Source organism: Neolamprologus multifasciatus, chromosome 14 (genome assembly GCF_963576455.1).
Source record: "Neolamprologus multifasciatus chromosome 14, fNeoMul1.2, whole genome shotgun sequence".
NCBI classification, from domain to species: Eukaryota; Metazoa; Chordata; class Actinopteri; order Cichliformes; family Cichlidae; genus Neolamprologus; species Neolamprologus multifasciatus.
Genome location: NC_140452.1, coordinates 2,917,603 through 2,937,602, shown reverse-complemented (window position 1 = coordinate 2,937,602; position 20,000 = coordinate 2,917,603). Strand labels below are relative to the sequence as shown.

The 20,000-nt window shown below is 48.1% G+C and overlaps 1 protein-coding gene, 23 non-coding genes and 4 pseudogenes across 27 annotated transcripts in view; all 28 read left to right on the top strand.

The window, feature by feature from the left end:
• LOC146502969 (uncharacterized) overlaps window positions 1–20,000 on the top strand; it is a 225,304-nt gene that overhangs the window by 136,107 nt on the left and 69,197 nt on the right. The gene's annotated exons all lie outside the window — the stretch shown is intronic.
• LOC146503034 (U5 spliceosomal RNA) lies at window positions 538–650 on the top strand. Its single transcript, XR_014868892.1, has one exon. It is a non-coding gene; the product is annotated as a U5 spliceosomal RNA (small nuclear RNA).
• LOC146503033 (U5 spliceosomal RNA) lies at window positions 979–1,091 on the top strand. Its single transcript, XR_014868921.1, has one exon. It is a non-coding gene; the product is annotated as a U5 spliceosomal RNA (small nuclear RNA).
• LOC146503032 (U2 spliceosomal RNA) lies at window positions 1,286–1,480 on the top strand. The gene has a single exon (XR_014869095.1). It is a non-coding gene; the product is annotated as a U2 spliceosomal RNA (small nuclear RNA).
• LOC146503031 (U5 spliceosomal RNA) lies at window positions 1,726–1,837 on the top strand. Its single transcript, XR_014868997.1, has one exon. It is a non-coding gene; the product is annotated as a U5 spliceosomal RNA (small nuclear RNA).
• On the top strand, window positions 2,033–2,222 carry LOC146503030 (U2 spliceosomal RNA). Its single transcript, XR_014869068.1, has one exon. It is a non-coding gene; the product is annotated as a U2 spliceosomal RNA (small nuclear RNA).
• Window positions 2,470–2,584, top strand: LOC146503029 (U5 spliceosomal RNA). The gene has a single exon (XR_014868915.1). It is a non-coding gene; the product is annotated as a U5 spliceosomal RNA (small nuclear RNA).
• On the top strand, window positions 2,781–2,971 carry LOC146503028 (U2 spliceosomal RNA). The gene has a single exon (XR_014869025.1). It is a non-coding gene; the product is annotated as a U2 spliceosomal RNA (small nuclear RNA).
• On the top strand, window positions 3,213–3,325 carry LOC146503027 (U5 spliceosomal RNA). Its single transcript, XR_014868911.1, has one exon. It is a non-coding gene; the product is annotated as a U5 spliceosomal RNA (small nuclear RNA).
• LOC146503026 (U5 spliceosomal RNA) lies at window positions 3,659–3,772 on the top strand. Its single transcript, XR_014868984.1, has one exon. It is a non-coding gene; the product is annotated as a U5 spliceosomal RNA (small nuclear RNA).
• LOC146503025 (U2 spliceosomal RNA) lies at window positions 3,960–4,101 on the top strand (annotated as a pseudogene).
• Window positions 8,998–9,169, top strand: LOC146503024 (U2 spliceosomal RNA; annotated as a pseudogene).
• On the top strand, window positions 9,408–9,523 carry LOC146503023 (U5 spliceosomal RNA). The gene has a single exon (XR_014868990.1). It is a non-coding gene; the product is annotated as a U5 spliceosomal RNA (small nuclear RNA).
• LOC146503022 (U5 spliceosomal RNA) lies at window positions 9,869–9,981 on the top strand. Its single transcript, XR_014868942.1, has one exon. It is a non-coding gene; the product is annotated as a U5 spliceosomal RNA (small nuclear RNA).
• On the top strand, window positions 10,175–10,365 carry LOC146503021 (U2 spliceosomal RNA). Its single transcript, XR_014869024.1, has one exon. It is a non-coding gene; the product is annotated as a U2 spliceosomal RNA (small nuclear RNA).
• LOC146503020 (U5 spliceosomal RNA) lies at window positions 10,607–10,719 on the top strand. The gene has a single exon (XR_014868965.1). It is a non-coding gene; the product is annotated as a U5 spliceosomal RNA (small nuclear RNA).
• On the top strand, window positions 10,913–11,104 carry LOC146503019 (U2 spliceosomal RNA). Its single transcript, XR_014869043.1, has one exon. It is a non-coding gene; the product is annotated as a U2 spliceosomal RNA (small nuclear RNA).
• LOC146503018 (U5 spliceosomal RNA) lies at window positions 11,348–11,460 on the top strand. Its single transcript, XR_014868968.1, has one exon. It is a non-coding gene; the product is annotated as a U5 spliceosomal RNA (small nuclear RNA).
• Window positions 11,655–11,846, top strand: LOC146503017 (U2 spliceosomal RNA). Its single transcript, XR_014869050.1, has one exon. It is a non-coding gene; the product is annotated as a U2 spliceosomal RNA (small nuclear RNA).
• On the top strand, window positions 12,089–12,201 carry LOC146503016 (U5 spliceosomal RNA). Its single transcript, XR_014868961.1, has one exon. It is a non-coding gene; the product is annotated as a U5 spliceosomal RNA (small nuclear RNA).
• LOC146503015 (U2 spliceosomal RNA) lies at window positions 12,396–12,586 on the top strand. The gene has a single exon (XR_014869073.1). It is a non-coding gene; the product is annotated as a U2 spliceosomal RNA (small nuclear RNA).
• Window positions 12,830–12,946, top strand: LOC146503014 (U5 spliceosomal RNA). Its single transcript, XR_014868988.1, has one exon. It is a non-coding gene; the product is annotated as a U5 spliceosomal RNA (small nuclear RNA).
• Window positions 13,137–13,327, top strand: LOC146503013 (U2 spliceosomal RNA). The gene has a single exon (XR_014869023.1). It is a non-coding gene; the product is annotated as a U2 spliceosomal RNA (small nuclear RNA).
• LOC146503012 (U5 spliceosomal RNA) lies at window positions 13,559–13,671 on the top strand. Its single transcript, XR_014868891.1, has one exon. It is a non-coding gene; the product is annotated as a U5 spliceosomal RNA (small nuclear RNA).
• On the top strand, window positions 13,866–14,007 carry LOC146503011 (U2 spliceosomal RNA; annotated as a pseudogene).
• Window positions 18,874–19,062, top strand: LOC146503010 (U2 spliceosomal RNA). The gene has a single exon (XR_014869107.1). It is a non-coding gene; the product is annotated as a U2 spliceosomal RNA (small nuclear RNA).
• LOC146503009 (U5 spliceosomal RNA) lies at window positions 19,307–19,422 on the top strand. The gene has a single exon (XR_014868910.1). It is a non-coding gene; the product is annotated as a U5 spliceosomal RNA (small nuclear RNA).
• Window positions 19,616–19,756, top strand: LOC146503008 (U2 spliceosomal RNA; annotated as a pseudogene).

Below are 20,000 nucleotides of genomic sequence, written 5' to 3'. Positions count from 1 at the left end.
ACACAGAGGTTTGGACTGACTTGATTCTGAGCAACTCAGAGTAAACAAATGCAAATGCTGCCAGGCCTCAAGGATAATGGGTGGTTTGCACAAAAAAAGCTGGAGGAGAAACGAGCTGACGACCTGTGAAAATCTCAGCAGGGGTGATTAACACTCGGGACTTGCACCAGAAAATAAAAAAGCCAGTAATTCTAGGGGGAGTTTGGGTTTAGGAAGTTACGCAAATTTGCGCAGGTTAGTAAACCTAGTGTTAAACGCATTTTTTAGAACAGGGAGCCGAATAAGGGCCTCGCTCCGTTCGCTCCACGCATCGACCCGGTATTGCAGCGCCTCCGGGAATGGTGCCCCTTTGCTGACTTTGTGCAAAAGCAAAAAAGCCAAACAAAGTAAGGTCTGCCAAGCCAAGAGCCAGAAAGCAGCCTGAAGCCGCGAACGTGCTCCTCTCCAGTCACCCCTCTCCTGTCAAAGTCGAACTCTGGAGCAGAGCAGGTGGGGCCTGAGGAGTCACTGCGGCTTCCTGCGAGGCCAAAGAAACACACACTCTGGCTTCTCTTCAAAACGTACAAGTCTTTCGCCTTTTACTAAAGACTTCCGTGGAGAGTGAGGCTAAGGAGTTGCACCTATTTTTGGCAGGGTCTGCCGTCTGGCTGGGCCCTCCTCGTTGTTCAAAAGATGAAATAGAAGAAAGCGCGCAGTTCTAGGGAGCTCCGCAGGCCTCTGAGCTACTGCCCTTTTGCTGACTTTGTGCAAAAGCAAGAAAGCCAAACAAAGTAAGGTCTGCCAAGCCAAGAGCCAGAAAGCAGCCTGAAGCCGCGAACGTAATCCTCTCCAGTCACCCCTCTCCTGTCAAAGTCGAACTCTGGAGCAGAGCAGGCGGGGCCTGAGATCTGCCCCTTCAGCCAAGCAAACAGGGCCTACCGTGACGCCGGAAGCCGGGACGAGGAGTCACTGCGGCTTCCTGCGAGGCCAAAGAAGCACAAACTCTGGCTTCTCTTCAAAGCGTACAAGTCTTTTGCCTTTTACTAAAGACTTCCGTGGAGAGTGAGGCTAAGGAGTTGCACCTATTTTTGGCAGGGTCTGCCGTCTGGCTGGGCCCTCTCCTCGATGTTCAAAAGAAGAAATAGAAGAAAGCGCGCAGTTCCAGGCAGCTCCGCAGGCCTCTGAGCTACTGTGGGTGGGCGGAGATTTGAAGCGGAGCCCTCCCTGTGAGCCAAGTGAAAGAGCGCACCGTCACAAGCGAGAAGTGTCCCGAGAAGGCGGCTCAGCCAGGAAACTGCAGGAGGCCATCGCTTCTCGGCCCTTTTGGCTAAGATCAAGTGTAGTATCTGTTCTTATCAGTTTAATATCTGATAACGCCCCCGATTCGGGGGCAACGTATTAAACGCATTTTTAGAACAGGGAGCCGAATAAGGGGCTCGCTCCGTTCGCTCCACGCATCGACCCGGGTATTGCAGCGCCTCCGGGAACTGGTGCCCCCTTTGCTGACTTTGTGCAAAGCAAGAAAGCCGAACAAAGTAATGGTCTGCCAAGCCAAGAGCCAGAAAGCAGCCTGAAGCCGCGAACGTGCTCCTCTCCAGTCACCACTCTCCTGTCAAAGTCGAACTCTGGAGCAGAGCAGCGGGGGCCTGAGATCTGCCCCTTCAGCCAAGCAAACACGGGCCTACGTGACGCCGGGAAGCCGGCACGAGGAGTCACTGCGGCTTCCGCAAGGCCCAAGAGAAACACACACTCTGGCTTCTCTTCAAACGTACAAGTCTTTCGCCTTTACTAAAGACTTCCGTGGAGAGCGAGGCTAAGGAGTTTGCACCTATTTTTGGCAGGGTCTGCCGTCTGGCTGGGCCCTCTCCTCGATTGTTCAAAAGAAGAATAGAAGAAAGCGCGCAGTTCCAGGCAGCTCCGCAGGCCTCTGAGCTACTGTGGGTGGGCGGAGATTTGAAGCGGAGCCCTCCCTGTGAGCCAAGTGAAAGAGCGCACCGTCACAAGCGAGAAAGTGTCCCGAGAAGGCGGCTCAGCCAGGAACCTGCAGGAGGCCATCGCTTCTCGGCCTTTTGGCTAAGATCAAGTGTAGTATCTGTTCTTATCAGTTTAATATCTGATACGCCCCCGATTCGGGGCAACGTATTAAACGCATTTTTAGAACAGGGAGCCGAATAAGGGGCTCGCTCCGTTCGCTCCACGCATCGACCCGGTATTGCAGCGCCTCCGGGAATGGTGCCCCCTTTGCTGACTTTGTGCAAAAGCAAGAAAGTCCAAACAAAGTAAGGTCTGCCAAGCCAAGAGCCAGAAAGCAGCTGAAGCCGCGAACGTGCTCCTCTCCAGTCACCCCTCTACTGTCAAAGTCCGAACTCTGGAGCAGAGCAGCGTGGGGCCTGAGATCTGCCCCTTCAGCCAAGCAAACACGGCCTACCGTGACGCCGGAAGACGGCACGAGGAGTCACGTGCGGCTTCCATGCAAGGCCAAAGAAACACACACTCTGGCTTCTCTTCAAAACGTACAAGTCTTTCGCCTTTTACTAAAGACTTCCGTGGAGAGCGAGGCTAAGGAGTTTGCACACCTTTTTTGGCAGGGTCTGCCGTCTGGCTGGGCCCTCTCCTCGTTGTTCAAAAGAAGGAAATAGAAAAAAGGCGCAGTTCCAGGCAGCTCCGCAGGCCTCTGAGCTACTGTGGGTGGGCGGAGATTTGAAAGCGAGAGCCCTCCCTGTGAGCCAAGTGAAAGAGCGCACCGTCACAAGCGAGAAGTGTCCCGAGAAGGCGGCTCAGCCAGGAACCTGCAGGAGGCCATCGCTTCTCGGCCTTTTGGCTAAGATCAAGTGTAGTATCTGTTCTTATCAGTTTAATATCTGATACGCCCCCGATTCGGGGGCAACGTATTAAACGCATTTTTAGAACAGGGAGCCGAATAAGGGGCTCGCTCCGTTCGCTCCACGCATCGACCCGGTATTGCAGCGCCTCCGGGAATGGTGCCCCCTTTGCTGACTTTGTGCAAAAGCAAAAAAGCCAAACAAAGTAAGGTCTGCCAAGCCAAGAGCCAGAAAGCAGCCTGAAGCCGCGAACGTGCTCCTCTCCAGTCACCCCTCTCCTGTCAAAGTCGAACTCTGGAGCAGAGCAGGCGGGGCCTGAGATCTGCCCCTTCAGCCAAGCAAACAGGGCCTACCGTGACGCCGGTAGCCGGCACGAGGAGTCACTGCGGCTTCCTGCGAGGCCAGAGAAACACACTCTGGCTTCTCTTCAAAACGTACAAGTCTTTCGCCTTTTACTAAAGACTTCCGTGGAGAGTGAGGCTAAGGAGTTGCACCTATTTTTGGCAGTGTCTGCCGTCTGGCTGGGCCCTCTCCTCGTTGCTCAAAAGAAGAAATAGAAGAAAGCGCGCAGTTCCAGAGAGCTCCGCAGGCCTCTGAGCTACTGCTCCTTTTGCTGACTTTGTGCAAAAGCAAGAAAGCCAAACAAAGTAAGGTCTGCCAAGCCAAGAGCCAGAAAGCAGCCTGAAGCCGCGAACGTGCTCCTCTCCAGTCACCCCTCTCCTGTCAAAGTCGAACTCTGGAGCAGAGCAGGCTCGGGCCTAAGATCTGCCCCTTCAGCCAAGCAAACAGGGCCTACCGTGACGCCGGAAGCCGGCACGAGGAGTCACTGCAGCTTCCATGCGAGGCCAGAGAAACACAAACTCTGGCTTCTCTTCAAAACGTACAGTCTTTCGCCTTTTACTAAAGACTTCCGTGGAGAGTGAGGCTAAGGAGTTGCACCTATTTTTGGCAGGGTCTGCCGGCTGGGCCCTCTCCTTGTTGTTCAAAAGAAGAAATAGAAGAAAGCGCGCAGTTCCAGGCAGCTCCGCAGGCCTCTGAGCTACTGTGGGTGGGCGGAGATTTGAAGCGAGCCCTCCCTGTGAGCCAAGTGAAAGAGCGCACCGTCACAAGCGAGAAGTGTCCCGAGAAGGCGGCTCAGCCAGGAACCTGCAGGAGGCCATCGCTTCTCGGCCTTTTGGCTAAGATCAAGTGTAGTATCTGTTCTTATCAGAGGAGGCGGGAAGCAAACAAAGATGGCGACGTCGTCGGCCAGTTTTTCCGAGACTTTTGGAACAAGAAATACGCTGAGATTTGAACTCATGGAGAAAGACACACAAATGCATGACAGAATAACTTTTGGACGGAGAATCCTTTTCGAAGCCTTGAAGATACAGCCGGAGGAAATATTCTGCCTACAACAGAGCACCGCAAGTAAGCACTATGATGTGACTTTCTCTACAGGAGAATACGCGGAAGAAGTGAGAAGGAAGAGCATTGTGGAAGAAGATAAAGAACTGCGGAGATATATGGTGACCCCTTTGTATCGCAATGATTACAGAATTTTAACGATACATATGTATAACCCATGGGTCACGGAAGAGACTATCAGGTACTTTCTAGGGAGATACGTTACTGTTCTCCCAGGAGTACGAAAGATAAAGGACGGTCTGGGCATATGGACCGGAAAGAGACAATTTCGCATCAAATTGAGGGCGGATATGAACAGTGAAGATGGATATTGCCACCCACCTGCAGTCTTTTCTATTGGAGCGGACAGAGGCTTCCTTGTTTACGCAGGGCAGCCCCAAGCATGCAGGAAATGCGGGAGTGTTGGACATAATGCAGAACAATGTGACCAGGTGAGGTGTAGGAGCTGCGGCGAGCTTGGACATATTACGAGGAACTGCAAGGAGCCCAGAAGATGTCACTTATGTGACTCGGAAGCGCACATGGCGAGAGATTGTACTAAGCCACGGCCTTATTCAGCCGTGGTAAAGACTGGACTTATTGGGGAAGAACGTAGCGAAGAGGAAATAGACTCTGGTGTAGGAGCAAGGCCCCAGGAGCCGATACCAGCTGCTGGAAATCAGGCTAACGAGGACAAGGTGGAAGGTGTGGAGGAGGGGATGGAGCGACGTGAGGAGAAGGGAGAGAGAAGTCTTGAGCAAGATGGTGAGAAAGTACAGCAGGGGGAGGAACCCCAAAAAGGTTGGGAAGTGGTTGGAAAACCACGGAGAAAGTCCGCTAAAAGGAGGAGAAAGGTGAGTCCAGCCGCCTTCTCTGAAGATGGTAAGCTAAGTGATCAAGATATTAGGGAGGAGGTTTTGGAGGAGGGTGGAAATGTGGAGGGGTATGTGTTGAGGGGAACACAGACTGAGTGCATGCATACCCTCTAAGTGATGTGACAAGCGATGGAGATATGGAAGAGGAAGACGAGAGCGAAGAAAAGTCCGAGGACTCTTTCATAAAAGACCTTTTGTTACATGTCAATATGGATAGTTAGAGAATCCAAGAGAGCAGGTAAAATATACCAAGAGACTCATTGTTTTTTTTTTGTTTTTTTTTCTTTCTCTTTAGTATTATTATTATATTTTTTGCCCTTAGTGCTCCACTTGCTTTTTGTTTATGGTATGGGAAAACTACGGATAATTACCCTGAATGTTAGGGGGCTAAAAAGTGCCCGGAAGAGAAAAATTGTTTATGAATTTTTATTGAGCTTCAATTTCGATGTTTGTTTGGTTCAGGAAGCTCATCTGAGAGATGAGAGGGATGTTGCTTTGTTTACTGAGGAATGGAGGGGAGGGGAATCTACTTGGAGCATTGGGGGGGTACATGGGACTGGAGTTGGGGTGTTATGTGGGAATAAGGATATTCAGATAATTGAGAGCTTTACTGTAATACAAGGAAGGGTAATGGTGGTGGATATTGATAAAAATGGGACTCAATGTCGGATAATAAATGTATATGCACAGGTGGAGCACGGGCTACGTAAGGACCTTTTCCAAAAAATGGATACTTGTTTTTTGACTAGGAAAGATATTATTGTGGGAGGGGATTTTAATTGCTCTTTGGAAAGGGAAAAGTTTTCCCTCCCCTTTAGGACCTTCATTAAGAAATATGGACTAATTGATGTAATGGGGAAGTTACTGGGAAAGCAAGTGGGGTATACTTGGAAGAACACAAGGGGGGTGAAGAGTAGGTTAGATTACATTTTAGTAGAAAAAAGTGCAAAATAATAGAGGGAAAAACAATACCGGCCCTCTTCACAGACCATCAAGCAGTTGATGTGGAGCTTGAGATAGTAGGGCCAGACTTTGGAAAAGGGTATTGGAAGTTTAACAACGACGTCCTCGCAGAGAAAGCCTATAGGGAAGGCTTCATGAAAATCTTCCCGATATGGGCCGAGATGAAAAGTTTATACAGTAACAACGTGGTTTGGTGGGAGGACATAAAGAAAAAAATCAAAAAGTTTACAATCAAATATTGTATAGAGAGGTCAAAAGTCCAAAAGAAAGAGTTCGACACAATACAAAAAGAAATAGAAAAAATCTATATTATGGAAAATACGGGAAGGGGAATTAAAAAGGAAGGGTACTTGGAAAATTTAAAAATGAGACAGGAGGAATTACTTGAGAGGAAAGCGAGGGCCGTAATATATAAATTAAAACAGGAAGAGTATGAGGAGAACGAGAAGTGCTCCTCATACTTTTTTAGCAAAATGAAGACTAGGGATAAGAGGGGGGTTATAACGGAACTGGAGAGGGATGGAAAGGTGATAAGGGGGAAAGATGATTTGTTAAGAACGGCGGAAGAATATTATGGAAAATTGTTTACAAAGGAGAGCTTGGATGAGGGGAAGGGGGAGGTTTTTATAAGATCGCTAAGGAGAAGGCTACCCGAAGAAGAAAATGGAAAGCTGGGGGGGAATTGACAGTAGGGGAGGTGTTTAATGTGGTAACGGCAATGAAGGCCAATAAGGTGCCCGGCATAGATGGCCTAACAAAAGAATTTTACGTGGCGTTTTGGGATATGGTGGGGATCCACCTTTTGGAGGTTTTAAGGAAATCATGGAGGGAGGAGAGATGCCGGAAAGCATGAAAACGGGAGTGGTGGCTATTCTGTTTAAGAAAGGAAACCCGAACCAACTAGACAATTACAGGCCACTAACTATGCTGTGCGTGGACTATAAAATACTGAGTAAGGTTCTGGCGAATAGGCTAGCAGGAGTCATGTCACACATAGTGGAAATGGACCAAACTTGTGGGGTACAGGGGAGGCAAATCACATGGAACTTACATCTACACAGGGATGTACTCACATATGTAAAGGAGAGAAACATTGCTGCAATATGTGTTAGCCTGGATCAGCAGAAAGCTTTCGATAGAGTAGACCACGCTTTTTTGTGGAAGGTTATGGAGGGGCTGGGTCTAGGAGGAGCCATTACAAAATGGGTAAAGGTTTTATATAAGGGAATAAATTCAAAAATCAAAATTAATGGGCATTTAACGGATAAAGTGCAACAAACAAGAGGATTGCGGCAAGGGTGCCCGCTCTCTGTGGTGCTGTTTGTTCTATACGCAGAACCTCTTGCTTGTGCAATAAGGGTGAGCCACATTGTTAAAGGGATAACGTTGCCCCGGGGCGAGAGCTTAAAAATATCACAATACGCGGATGACACAATATTATACTTGGCAGACGATGAAGCTTAAGGGGAGTGATAGACATTCTACATGATTATGAAAAAGCAACTGGATCGAGAATAAACAAGGAGAAGACTAGGTACAAATACCTTGGGAAGTGGGAGGGGAGGAAGGACAAGATCTGTGATTATATGTTGTGCGAAGGCCCTATGGACGTATTAGGAATTTCTTTGGGAATGGGGAGGGGGATGCATTGTGTAATTGGAAAAAAGAAGATGACTGTAGTCGAAAAAAACCTGGGATTATGGAAGACAAGAAAACTTTCCGTTTCAGGGAAAGTGTTGGTTGTAAAGGCCGATGTATTGCCAAAGCTGCTACATTTGGCCTACGTCTTTCCGATGCCGCAGAAGTATAGAGCTCAACTAATGAGGGGAATATTTAATTTTATATGGGGGGGCTATGAATATGTGAAAAGGGCGCTAATGTATCAGGAAATAGCGATGGTGGGAGGGATGTGCCAAACGTTCCTCTGAAGCTGGATGCAATATTCTATAGCAATGTATGTATACTCTTGAAAAAGACATATATACACAAATGCCAAATCCTGATATGGTTTTGGCTGTCTATACCATACCGTTTTCTAATAGGGTGGGATAATAAAGGCCCTAAAGCTGAGACTAGGCCGGGAGTACTTCCAGCGAATGGTAAAGTGGGGGGAGGAGATATACGGAATGTAAGATGAGGATACAGTGATAAATCATAAGTTACTATATAGGAAACTGGTACAGAAACTCAATGTCAATCCAGTAATGGTGAGCTCTGAAGTGTGGGTACGGGCCCAGGACAAGAGTTTTAAGAACGGGCTTAAAGATTTTAATTGGTTGCACTTGCATAGAAGGCTACCAGTCAGGGTCACAATGTATGCCCACAATTTGGGGAAGCAAAAAGTCTGTCCAAGGAAAAACTGTATGGAAGATGAAACAATTGAACATGTATTATGGGGATGTGAATATGCAAAAAAGGTGTGGGATGGGGTGATAGAGAGTTATAAGTGCTTGGAGAATGTGACATATGATGAAATCACTTCGTTTGGGGTTAAAGGAGTGGGAAAAGAACAAAATAAAATAATTTGTATGCTGATATCAATTGTAAAACTTAAATTATGGAAAGCAAGGCAGGGAAATATAACCGGAGTGTATAAATGGAGAGAGATAGGAACAGTTAAGGCAATAGAGAAAGAATTTGAAAGTATATACTGGCATGAATTAGAAAAGTGGGGAAGTGATACAATTAAGGATAGGTGGAAAACCATCTTTTTAAAACCACCAAAAAAAAAGGTGGTAAGTAATAAGGAGCGAGATAATAGAAAGGCGATTGTTTCTTCAGTTTCTGGTCTTTCATTTTGTGGGATTTTCTTGTTGTTCAACTTCTCTTCTCTTTCTGTAGGATGTTTATTTAGATGTAAAGAAATGAAGGTATGACATTGATTTGGGAAGTAATATGTTAAGATGTATGAGAAATGTGAAATGTAAATGTAAAGGATGGAAATGTTGTGGAAAGTAAATAAAAAAAAAAAAAAAAAAAAAAAAAAAAAAATCTGTTCTTATCAGTTTAATATCTGATACGCCCCCGATTCGGGGGCAATGTATTAAATGCATTTTTAGAACAGGAGACCGAATAAGGGGCTCGCTCCGTTCGCTCCACGCATCGACCCGGTATTGCAGCGCCTCCGGGAACGGTGCCCCCTTTGCTGACTTTGTGCAAGAAAGCCAAACAAAGTAAGATCTGCCAAGCCAAGAGCCAGAAAGCAGCCTGAAGCCGCGAACGTGCTCCTCTCCAGTCACCCCTCTCCTGTCAAAGTCGAACTCTGGAGCAGAGCAGGCGGGGCCTGAGATCTGCCCCTTCAGCCAAGCAAACAGGGCCTACCGTGACGCCGGAAGACCGGGACGAGGAGTCACTGCGGCTTCCTGCGAGGCCAAAGAAACACACACTCTGGCTTCTCTTCAAAACCTACAAGTCTTTCGCCTTTTACTAAAGATTTCCGTGGAGAGTGAGGCTAAGGTGGTTGCACCTATTTTTGGCAGGGTCTCCCATTCTGGCTGGGCCCTCTCCTCGTTGTTCAAAAGAAGAAATAGAAGAAAGCGTGCAGTTCCAGGGAGCTCCGCAGGCCTCTGAGCTACTGCCCCCTTTGCTGACTTTGTGCAAAAGCAAGAAAGCCAAAACAAAGTAAGGTCTGCCAAGCCAAGAAGCCAGAAAGCAGCCAGAAAGCAGCCTGAAGCCGCGAACGTGCTCCTCTCCAGTCACCCCTCTCCTGTCAAAAGTCGAACTCTGGAGCAGAGCAGGCGGGGCCTGAGATCTGCCCCTTCAGCCAAGCAAAACAGGGCCTACCGTGACGCCGGAAGACGGGACGAGGAGTCACTGCGGCTTCCAGCGAGGCCAAAGAAACACACACTCTGGCTTCTCTTCAAAGCGTACAAGTCTTTCGCCTTTTACTAAAGACTTCCGTGGAGAGCGAGTCTAAGGAGTTGCACCTATTTTTGGCAGGGTCTGCCGTCTGGCTGGGCCCTCTCCTCGTTGTTTCAAAAGAAGAAATAGAAGAAAGCGCCCAGTTCCAGGGAGCTCCGCAGGCCTCTGAGCTACTGTGGGTGGGCGGAGATTGACGCCGAACCCTCCCTGTGAGCCAAGTGAAAGAGCGCACCGTCACAAGCGAGAAGTGTCCCGAGAAGGTGCTCAGCCAGGAACCTGCAGGAGGCCATCGCTTCTCGGCCTTTTGGCTAAGATCAAGTGTAGTATCTGTTCTTATCAGTTTAATATCTGATACGCCCCCGATTCGGGGGCAACGTATTAAACGCATTTTTAGAACAGGGAGCCGAATAAGGGGCTCGCTCCGTTCGCTCCACGCATCGACCCGGTATTGCAGCGCCTCCGGGAATGGTGCCCCCTTTGCTGACTTTGTGCAAAAGCAAGAAAGCCAAACAAAGTAAGGTCTGCCAAACCAAGAGCAGAAAGCAGCCTGAAGCCGCGAACGTGCTCCTCTCCAGTCACCCTCTCCTGTCAAAGTCGAACTCTGGAGCAGAGCAGGCGGGGCCTGAGATCTGCCCCTTCAGCCAAGCAAACAGGGCCTATCGTGTGCCGGAAGACGGGACGAGGAGTCCACTGCGGCTTCCAGCGAGGCCAAAGAAACACACACTCTGGCATCTCTTCAAAACGTACAAGTCTTTCGCCTTTTACTAAAGACTTCCGTGGAGAGCGAGGCTAAGGAGTTGCACCTTTTTTTGGCAGGGTCTGCCGTCTGGCTGGGCCCTCTCCTCGTTGTTCAAAAGAAGAAATAGAAGAAAGCGCGCAGTTCCAGGCAGCTCCGCAGGCTGCTGAGCTACTGTGGGTGGGCGGAGATTTGAAGCGGAGCCCTCCCTGTGAGCCAAGTGAAAGAGCGCACCGTCACAAGCGAGAAGTGTCCCGAGAAGGCGGCTCAGCCAGGAACCTGCAGGGGCCATCGCTTCTCGGCCTTTTGGCTAAGATCAAGTGTAGTATCTGTTCTTATCAGTTTAATATCTGATACGCCCCCGATTCGGGGGGCAACGTATTAAACGCATTTTTAGAACAGGGAGCCGAATAAGGGGCTCGCTCCGTTCGCTCCACGCATCGACCCGGTATTGCAGCGCCTCCGGGAACGGTGCCCCCTTTGCTGACTTTGTGCAAAAGCTAAAAAGCCAAACAAAGTAAGGTCTGCCAAGCCAAGAGCCAGAAAGCAGCCTGAAGCCGCGAACGTGCTTCTCTCCAGTCACCCCTCTCCTGTCAAAGTCGAACTCTGGAGCAGAGCAGGCGGGGCCTGAGATCTGCCCCTTCAGCCAAGCAAACAGGGCCTACTGTGACGCCGGAAGACGGGACAAGGAGTCACTGCGGCTTCCAGCGAGGCCAAAGAAACACACACTCTGGCTTCTCTTCAAAGCGTACAAGTCTTTCGCCTTTTACTAAAGACTTCCGTGGAGAGCGAGGCTAAGGAGTTGCACCTTTTTTTGGCAGGGTCTGCCGTCTGGCTGGGCCCTCTCCTCGTTGTTCAAAAGAAGAAATAGAAGAAAGCGCGCAGTTCCAGGCAGCTCCGCAGGCCTCTGAGCTACTGTGGGTGGGCGGAGATTTGAAGCGGAGCCCTCCCTGTGAGCCAAGTGAAAGAGCGCACCGTCACAAGCGAGAAGTGTCCCGAGAAGGCGGCTCAGCCAGGAACCTGCAGGAGGCCATCGCTTCTCGGGCCTTTTGGCTAAGATCAAGTGTAGTATCTGTTCTTATCAGTTTAATATCTGATACGCCCCCGATTCGGGGGCAACGTATTAAACGCATTTTTAGAACAGGGAGCCGAATAAGGGGCTCGCTCCGTTCGCTCCACGCATCGACCCGGTATTGCAGCGCCTCCGGGAACGGTGCCCCCTTTGCTGACTTTGTGCAAAAGCAAGAAAGCCAAACAAAGTAAGGTCTGCCAAGCCAAGAGCCAGAAAACAGCCTGAAGCCGCGAACGTGCTCCTCTCCAGTCACCACTCTCCTGTCAAAGTCGAACTCTGGAGCAGAGCAGGCGGGGCCTGAGATCTGCCCCTTCAGCCAAGCAAACAGGGCCTACCGTGTGCCGGAAGACGGGACGAGGAGTCACTGCGGCTTCCAGCGAGGCCAAAGAAACACACACTCTGGCTTCTCTTCAAAACGTACAAGTCTTTCGCCTTTTACTAAAGACTTCCGTGGAGAGCGAGGCTAAGGAGTTGCACCTTTTTTTGGCAGGGTCTGCCGTCTGGCTGGGCCCTCTCCTCGTTGTTCAAAAGAAGAAATAGAAGAAAGCGCACAGTTCCAGGCAGCTTCGCAGGCTGCTGAGCTACTGTGGGTGGGCGGAGATTTGAAGCGGAGCCTTCCCTGTGAGCCAAGTGAAAGAGCGCACCGTCACAAGCGAGAAGTGTCCCGAGAAGGCGGCTCAGCCAGGAACCTGCAGGAGGCCATCGCTTCTCGGCCTTTTGGCTAAGATCAAGTGTAGTATCTGTTCGTATCAGTTTAATATCTGATATGCCCCCGATTCGGGGGCAACGTATTGAACGCATTTTTAGAACAGGGAGCCGAATAAGGGGCTCGCTCCGTTCGCTCCACGCATCGACCCGGTATTGCAACGCCTCTGGGAACGGTGCCCCCTTTGGTGACTTTGTGCAAAAGCAAAAAAGCCTAACAAAGTGAGGTCTGCCAAGCCAAGAGCCAGAAAGCAGCCTGAAGCCGCGAACGTGCTCCTCTCCAGTCACCCCTCTCCTGTCAAAGTCGAACTCTGGAGCAGAGCAGGCGGGGCCTGAGATCTGCCCCTTCAGCCAAGCAAACAGGGCCTACCGTGACGCCGGAAGACGGGACGAGGAGTCACTGCGGCTTCCAGCGAGGCCAAAAAAACACACACTCTGGCTTCTCTTCAAAACGTACAAGTCTTTCACCTTTTACTAAAGACTTCCGTGGAGAGCGAGGCTAAGGAGTTGCATCTATTTTTGGCAGGGTCTGTCGTCTAGCTGGGCCCTCTCCTCGTTGTTCAAAAGAAGAAATAGAAGAAAGCGCGCAGTTCCAGGCAGCTCCGCAGGCCTCTGAGCTACTGTGGGTGGGCGGAGATTTGAAGCGGAGCCCTCCCTGTGAGCCAAGTGAAAGAGCGCACCGTCACAAGCGAGAAGTGTCCCGAGAAGGTGGCTCAGCCAGGAACTTGCAGGAGGCCATCGCTTCTCGGCCTTTTGGCTAAGATCAAGTGTAGTATCTGTTCTTATCAGTTTAATATCTGATACGCCCCCGATTCGGGGGCAACGTATTAAACGCATTTTTAGAACAGGGAGCCGAATAAGGGGCTCGCTCCGTTCGCTCCACGCATCGACCCGGTATTGCAGCGCCTCCGGGAATGGTGCCCCCTTTGCTGACTTTGTGCAAAAGTAAAAAAGCCAAACAAAGTAAGGTCTGCCAAGCCAAGAGCCAGAAAGCAGCCTGAAGCCGCGAACAGTCACCCCTCTCCTGTCAAAGTCGAACTCTGGAGCAGAGCAGGCGGGGCCTGAGATCTGCCCCTTCAGCCAAGCAAACAGGGCCTACCGTGACGCCGGAAGCCGGCACGAGGAGTCACTGCGGCTTCCTGCGAGGCCAGAGAAACACACACTCTGGCTTCTCTTCAAAACGTACAAGTCTTTCGCCTTTTACTAAAGACTTCCGTGGAGAGTGAGGCTAAGGAGTTGCACCTATTTTTGGCAGGGTCTGCCGTCTGGCTGGGCCCTCTCCTCGATGTTCAAAAGAAGAAATAGAAGAAAGCGCGCAGTTCCAGGCAGCTCCGCAGGCCTCTGAGCTACTGTGGGTGGGCGGAGATTTGAAGCGGAGCCCTCCCTGTGAGCCAAGTGAAAGAGCGCACCGTCACAAGCGAGAAGTGTCCCGAGAAGGCGGCTCAGCCAGGAACCTGCAGGAGGCCATCGCTTCTCGGCCTTTTGGCTAAGATCAAGTGTAGTATCTGTTCTTATCAGAGGAGGCGGGAAGCAAACAAAGATGGCGACGTCGTCGGCCAGTTTTTCCGAGACTTTTGGAACAAGAAATACGCTGAGATTTGAACTCATGGAGAAAGACACACAAATGCATGACAGAATAACTTTTGGACGGAGAATCCTTTTCGAAGCCTTGAAGATACAGCCGGAGGAAATATTCTGCCTACAACAGAGCACCGCAAGTAAGCACTATGATGTGACTTTCTCTACAGGAGAATACGGAAGAAGTGAGAAGGAAGAGCATTGTGGAAGAAGATAAAGAACTGCGGAGATATATGGTGACCCCTTTGTATCGCAATGATTACAGAATTTTAACGATACATATGTATAACCCATGGGTCACGGAAGAGACTATCAGGTACTTTCTAGGGAGATACGTTACTGTTCTCCCAGGAGTACGAAAGATAAAGGACGGTCTGGGCATATGGACCGGAAAGAGACAATTTCGCATCAAATTGAGGGCGGATATGAACAGTGAAGATGGATATTGCCACCCACCTGCAGTCTTTTCTATTGGAGCGGACAGAGGCTTCCTTGTTTACGCAGGGCAGCCCCAAGCATGCAGGAAATGCGGGAGTGTTGGACATAATGCAGAACAATGTGACCAGGTGAGGTGTAGGAGCTGCGGCGAGCTTGGACATATTACGAGGAACTGCAAGGAGCCCAGAAGATGTCACTTATGTGACTCGGAAGCGCACATGGCGAGAGATTGTACTAAGCCACGGCCTTATTCAGCCGTGGTAAAGACTGGACTTATTGGGGAAGAACGTAGCGAAGAGGAAATAGACTCTGGTGTAGGAGCAAGGCCCCAGGAGCCGATACCAGCTGCTGGAAATCAGGCTAACGAGGACAAGGTGGAAGGTGTGGAGGAGGGGATGGAGCGACGTGAGGAGAAGGGAGAGAGAAGTCTTGAGCAAGATGGTGAGAAAGTACAGCAGGGGGAGGAACCCCAAAAAGGTTGGGAAGTGGTTGGAAAACCACGGAGAAAGTCCGCTAAAAGGAGGAGAAAGGTGAGTCCAGCCGCCTTCTCTGAAGATGGTAAGCTAAGTGATCAAGATATTAGGGAGGAGGTTTTGGAGGAGGGTGGAAATGTGGAGGGGTATGTGTTGAGGGGAACACAGACTGAGTGCATGCATACCCCTCTAAGTGATGTGACAAGCGATGGAGATATGGAAGAGGAAGACGAGAGCGAAGAAAAGTCCGAGGACTCTTTCATAAAAGACCTTTTGTTACATGTCAATATGGATAGTTAGAGAATCCAAGAGAGCAGGTAAAATATACCAAGAGACTCATTGTTTTTTTTTTTGTTTTTTTTCTTTCTCTTTAGTATTATTATTATATTTTTTGCCCTTAGTGCTCCACTTGCTTTTTGTTTATGGTATGGGAAAACTACGGATAATTACCCTGAATGTTAGGGGGCTAAAAAGTGCCCGGAAGAGAAAAATTGTTTATGAATTTTTATTGAGCTTCAATTTCGATGTTTGTTTGGTTCAGGAAGCTCATCTGAGAGATGAGAGGGATGTTGCTTTGTTTACTGAGGAATGGAGGGGAGGGGAATCTACTTGGAGCATTGGGGGGGTACATGGGACTGGAGTTGGGGTGTTATGTGGGAATAAGGATATTCAGATAATTGAGAGCTTTACTGTAATACAAGGAAGGGTAATGGTGGTGGATATTGATAAAAATGGGACTCAATGTCGGATAATAAATGTATATGCACAGGTGGAGCACGGGCTACGTAAGGACCTTTTCCAAAAAATGGATACTTGTTTTTTGACTAGGAAAGATATTATTGTGGGAGGGGATTTTAATTGCTCTTTGGAAAGGGAAAAGTTTTCCCTCCCCTTTAGGACCTTCATTAAGAAATATGGACTAATTGATGTAATGGGGAAGTTACTGGGAAAGCAAGTGGGGTATACTTGGAAGAACACAAGGGGGGTGAAGAGTAGGTTAGATTACATTTTAGTAGAAAAAAAGTGCAAAATAATAGAGGGAAAAACAATACCGGCCCTCTTCACAGACCATCAAGCAGTTGATGTGGAGCTTGAGATAGTAGGGCCAGACTTTGGAAAAGGGTATTGGAAGTTTAACAACGACGTCCTCGCAGAGAAAGCCTATAGGGAAGGCTTCATGAAAATCTTCCCGATATGGGCCGAGATGAAAAGTTTATACAGTAACAACGTGGTTTGGTGGGAGGACATAAAGAAAAAAATCAAAAAGTTTACAATCAAATATTGTACAGAGAGGTCAAAAGTCCAAAAGAAAGAGTTCGACACAATACAAAAAGAAATAGAAAAAATCTACATTATGGAAAATACGGGAAGGGGAATTAAAAAGGAAGGGTACTTGGAAAATTTAAAAATGAGACAGGAGGAATTACTTGAGAGGAAAGCGAGGGCCGTAATATATAAATTAAAACAGGAAGAGTATGAGGAGAACGAGAAGTGCTCCTCATACTTTTTTAGCAAAATGAAGACTAGGGATAAGAGGGGGGTTATAACGGAACTGGAGAGGGATGGAAAGGTGATAAGGGGGAAAGATGATTTGTTAAGAACGGCGGAAGAATATTATGGAAAATTGTTTACAAAGGAGAGCTTGGATGAGGGGAAGGGGGAGGTTTTTATAAGATCGCTAAGGAGAAGGCTACCCGAAGAAGAAAATGGAAAGCTGGGGGGGGAATTGACAGTAGGGGAGGTGTTAATGTGGTAACGGCAATGAAGGCCAATAAGGTGCCCGGCATAGATGGCCTAACAAAAGAATTTTACGTGGCGTTTTGGGATATGGTGGGGATCCACCTTTTGGAGGTTTTTAAGGAAATCATGGAGGGAGGAGAGATGCCGGAAAGCATGAAAACGGGAGTGGTGGCTATTCTGTTTAAGAAAGGAAACCCGAACCAACTAGACAATTACAGGCCACTAACTATGCTGTGCGTGGACTATAAAATACTGAGTAAGGTTCTGGCGAATAGGCTAGCAGGAGTCATGTCACACATAGTGGAAATGGACCAAACTTGTGGGGTACAGGGGAGGCAAATCACATGGAACTTACATCTACACAGGGATGTACTCACATATGTAAAGGAGAGAAACATTGCTGCAATATGTGTTAGCCTGGATCAGCAGAAAGCTTTCGATAGAGTAGACCACGCTTTTTTGTGGAAGGTTATGGAGGGGCTGGGTCTAGGAGGAGCCATTACAAAATGGGTAAAGGTTTTATATAAGGGAATAAATTCAAAAATCAAAATTAATGGGCATTTAACGGATAAAGTGCAACAAACAAGAGGATTGCGGCAAGGGTGCCCGCTCTCTGTGGTGCTGTTTGTTTTATACGCAGAACCTCTTGCTTGTGCAATAAGGGTGAGCCACATTGTTAAAGGGATAACGTTGCCCCGGGGCGAGAGCTTAAAAATATCACAATACGCGGATGACACAATATTATACTTGGCAGACGATGAAAGCTTAAGGGGAGTGATAGACATTCTATATGATTATGAAAAAGCAACTGGATCGAGAATAAACAAGGAGAAGACTAGGTACAAATACCTTGGGAAGTGGGAGGGGAGGAAGGACAAGATCTGTGATTATATGTTGTGCGAAGGCCCTATGGACGTATTAGGAATTTCTTTTGGGAATGGGGAGGGGGATGCATTGTGTAATTGGAAAAAGAAGATGACTGTAGTCGAAAAAAACCTGGGATTATGGAAGACAAGAAAACTTTCCGTTTCAGGGAAAGTGTTGGTTGTAAAGGCCGATGTATTGCCAAAGCTGCTACATTTGGCCTACGTCTTTCCGATGCCGCAGAAGTATAGAGCTCAACTAATGAGGGGAATATTTAATTTTATATGGGGGGGCTATGAATATGTGAAAAGGGCGCTAATGTATCAGGAAATAGCAGATGGTGGGAGGGATGTGCCAAACGTTCCTCTGAAGCTGGATGCAATATTCTATAGCAATGTATGTATACTCTTGAAAAAGACATATATACACAAATGCCAAATCCTGATATGGTTTTGGCTGTCTATACCATACCGGTTTCTAATAGGGTGGGATAATAAAGGCCCTAAAGCTGAGACTAGGCCGGAGTACTTCCAGCGAATGGTAAAGTGGGGGAGGAGATATACGGAATGTAAAGATGAGGATACAGTGATAAATCATAAGTTACTATATAGGAAACTGTACAGAAACTCAATGTCAATCCAGTAATGGTGAGCTCTGAAGTGTGGGTACGGGCCCAGGACAAGAGTTTTAAGAACGGGCTTTAAAGATTTTAATTGGTTGCACTTGCATAGAAGGCTACCAGTCAGGGTCACAATGTATGCCCACAATTTGGGGAAGCAAAAAGTCTGTCCAAGGAAAAACTGTATGGAAGATGAAACAATCTGAACATGTATTATGGGGATGTGAATATGCAAAAAAGGTGTGGGATGGGATGATAGAGAGTTATAAGTGCTTGGAGAATGTGACATATGATGAAATCACTTCGTTTGGGGTTAAAGGAGTGGGAAAAGAACAAAATAAAATAATTTGTATGCTGATATCAATTGTAAAATTTAAATTATGGAAAGCAAGGCAGGGAAATATAACCGGAGTGTATAAATGGAGAGAGATAGGAACGGTTAAGGCAATAGAGAAAGAATTTGAAAGTATATACTGGCATGAATTAGAAAAGTGGGGAAGTGATACAATTAAGGATAGGTGGAAAACCATCTTTTTAAAACCACCAAAAAAAAGGTGGTAAGTAATAAGGAGCGAGATAATAGAAAGGCGATTGTTTCTTCAGTTTCTGGTCTTTCATTTTGTGGGATTTTCTTGTTGTTCAACTTCTCTTCTCTTTCTGTAGGATGTTTATTTAGGTGTAAAGAAATGAAGGTATGACATTGATTTGGAAAGTAATATGTTAAGATGTATGAGAAATGTGAAATGTAAATGTAAAGGATGGAAATGTTGTGGAAAGTAAATAAAAAAAGGAAAAAAATCTGTTCTTATCAGTTTAATATCTGATACGCCCCCGATTCGGGGGCAACGTATTAAACGCATTTTTAGAACAGGGAGCCGAATAAGGGGCTCGCTCCGTTCGCTCCACGCATCGACCCGGTATTGCAGCGCCTCCGGGAATGGTGCCCCCCTTTGATAACTTTGTGCAAAAGCAAAAAAGCCAAACAAAGTAAGGTCTGCCAAGCCAAGAGCCAGAAAGCAGCCTGAAGCCGCGAACGTGCTCCTCTCCAGTCACCCCTCTCCTGTCAAAGTCGAACTCTGGAGCAGAGCAGGCGGGGCCTGAGATCTGCCCCTTCAGCCAAGCAAACAGGGCCTACCGTTGACGCCGGAAGCGGCACGAGGAGTCACTGCGGCTTCCTGCGAGGCCAGAGAAACACACACTCTGGCTTCTCTTCAAAACGTACAAGTCTTTCGCCTTTTACTAAAGACTTCCGTGGAGAGTGAGGCTAAGGAGTTGCACCTATTTTTGGCAGGGTCCTGCCGTCTGGCTGGGTCCCTCTCCTCGATGTTCAAAAGAAGAAATAGAAGAAAGCGCGCAGTTCCAGGCAGCTCCGCAGGCCTCTGAGCTACTGTGGGTGGGCGGAGATTTGAAGCGGAGCCCTCCCTGTGAGCCAAGTGAAAGAGCGCACCGTCACAAGCGAGAAGTGTCCCGAGAAGGCGGCTCAGCCAGGAACCTGCAGGAGGCCATCGCTTCTCGGCCTTTTGGCTAAGATCAAGTGTAGTATGTTCTTATCAGAGGAGACGGGAAGCAAACAAAGATGGCGACGTCGTCGGCCAGTTTTTTTCCGAGACTTTTGGAACAAGAATACGCTGAGATTTGAACTCATGGAGAAAGACACACAAATGCATGACAGAATAACTTTTGGACGGAGAATCCTTTTCGAAGCCTTGAAGATACAGCCGGAGGAAATATTCTGCCTACAACAGAGCACCGCAAGTAAGCACTATGATGTGACTTTCTCTACAGAGAGAATACGCGGAAGAAGTGAGAAGGAAGAGCATTGTGGAAGAAGATAAAGAACTGCGGAGATATATGGTGACCCTTTGTATCGCAATGATTACAGAATTTTA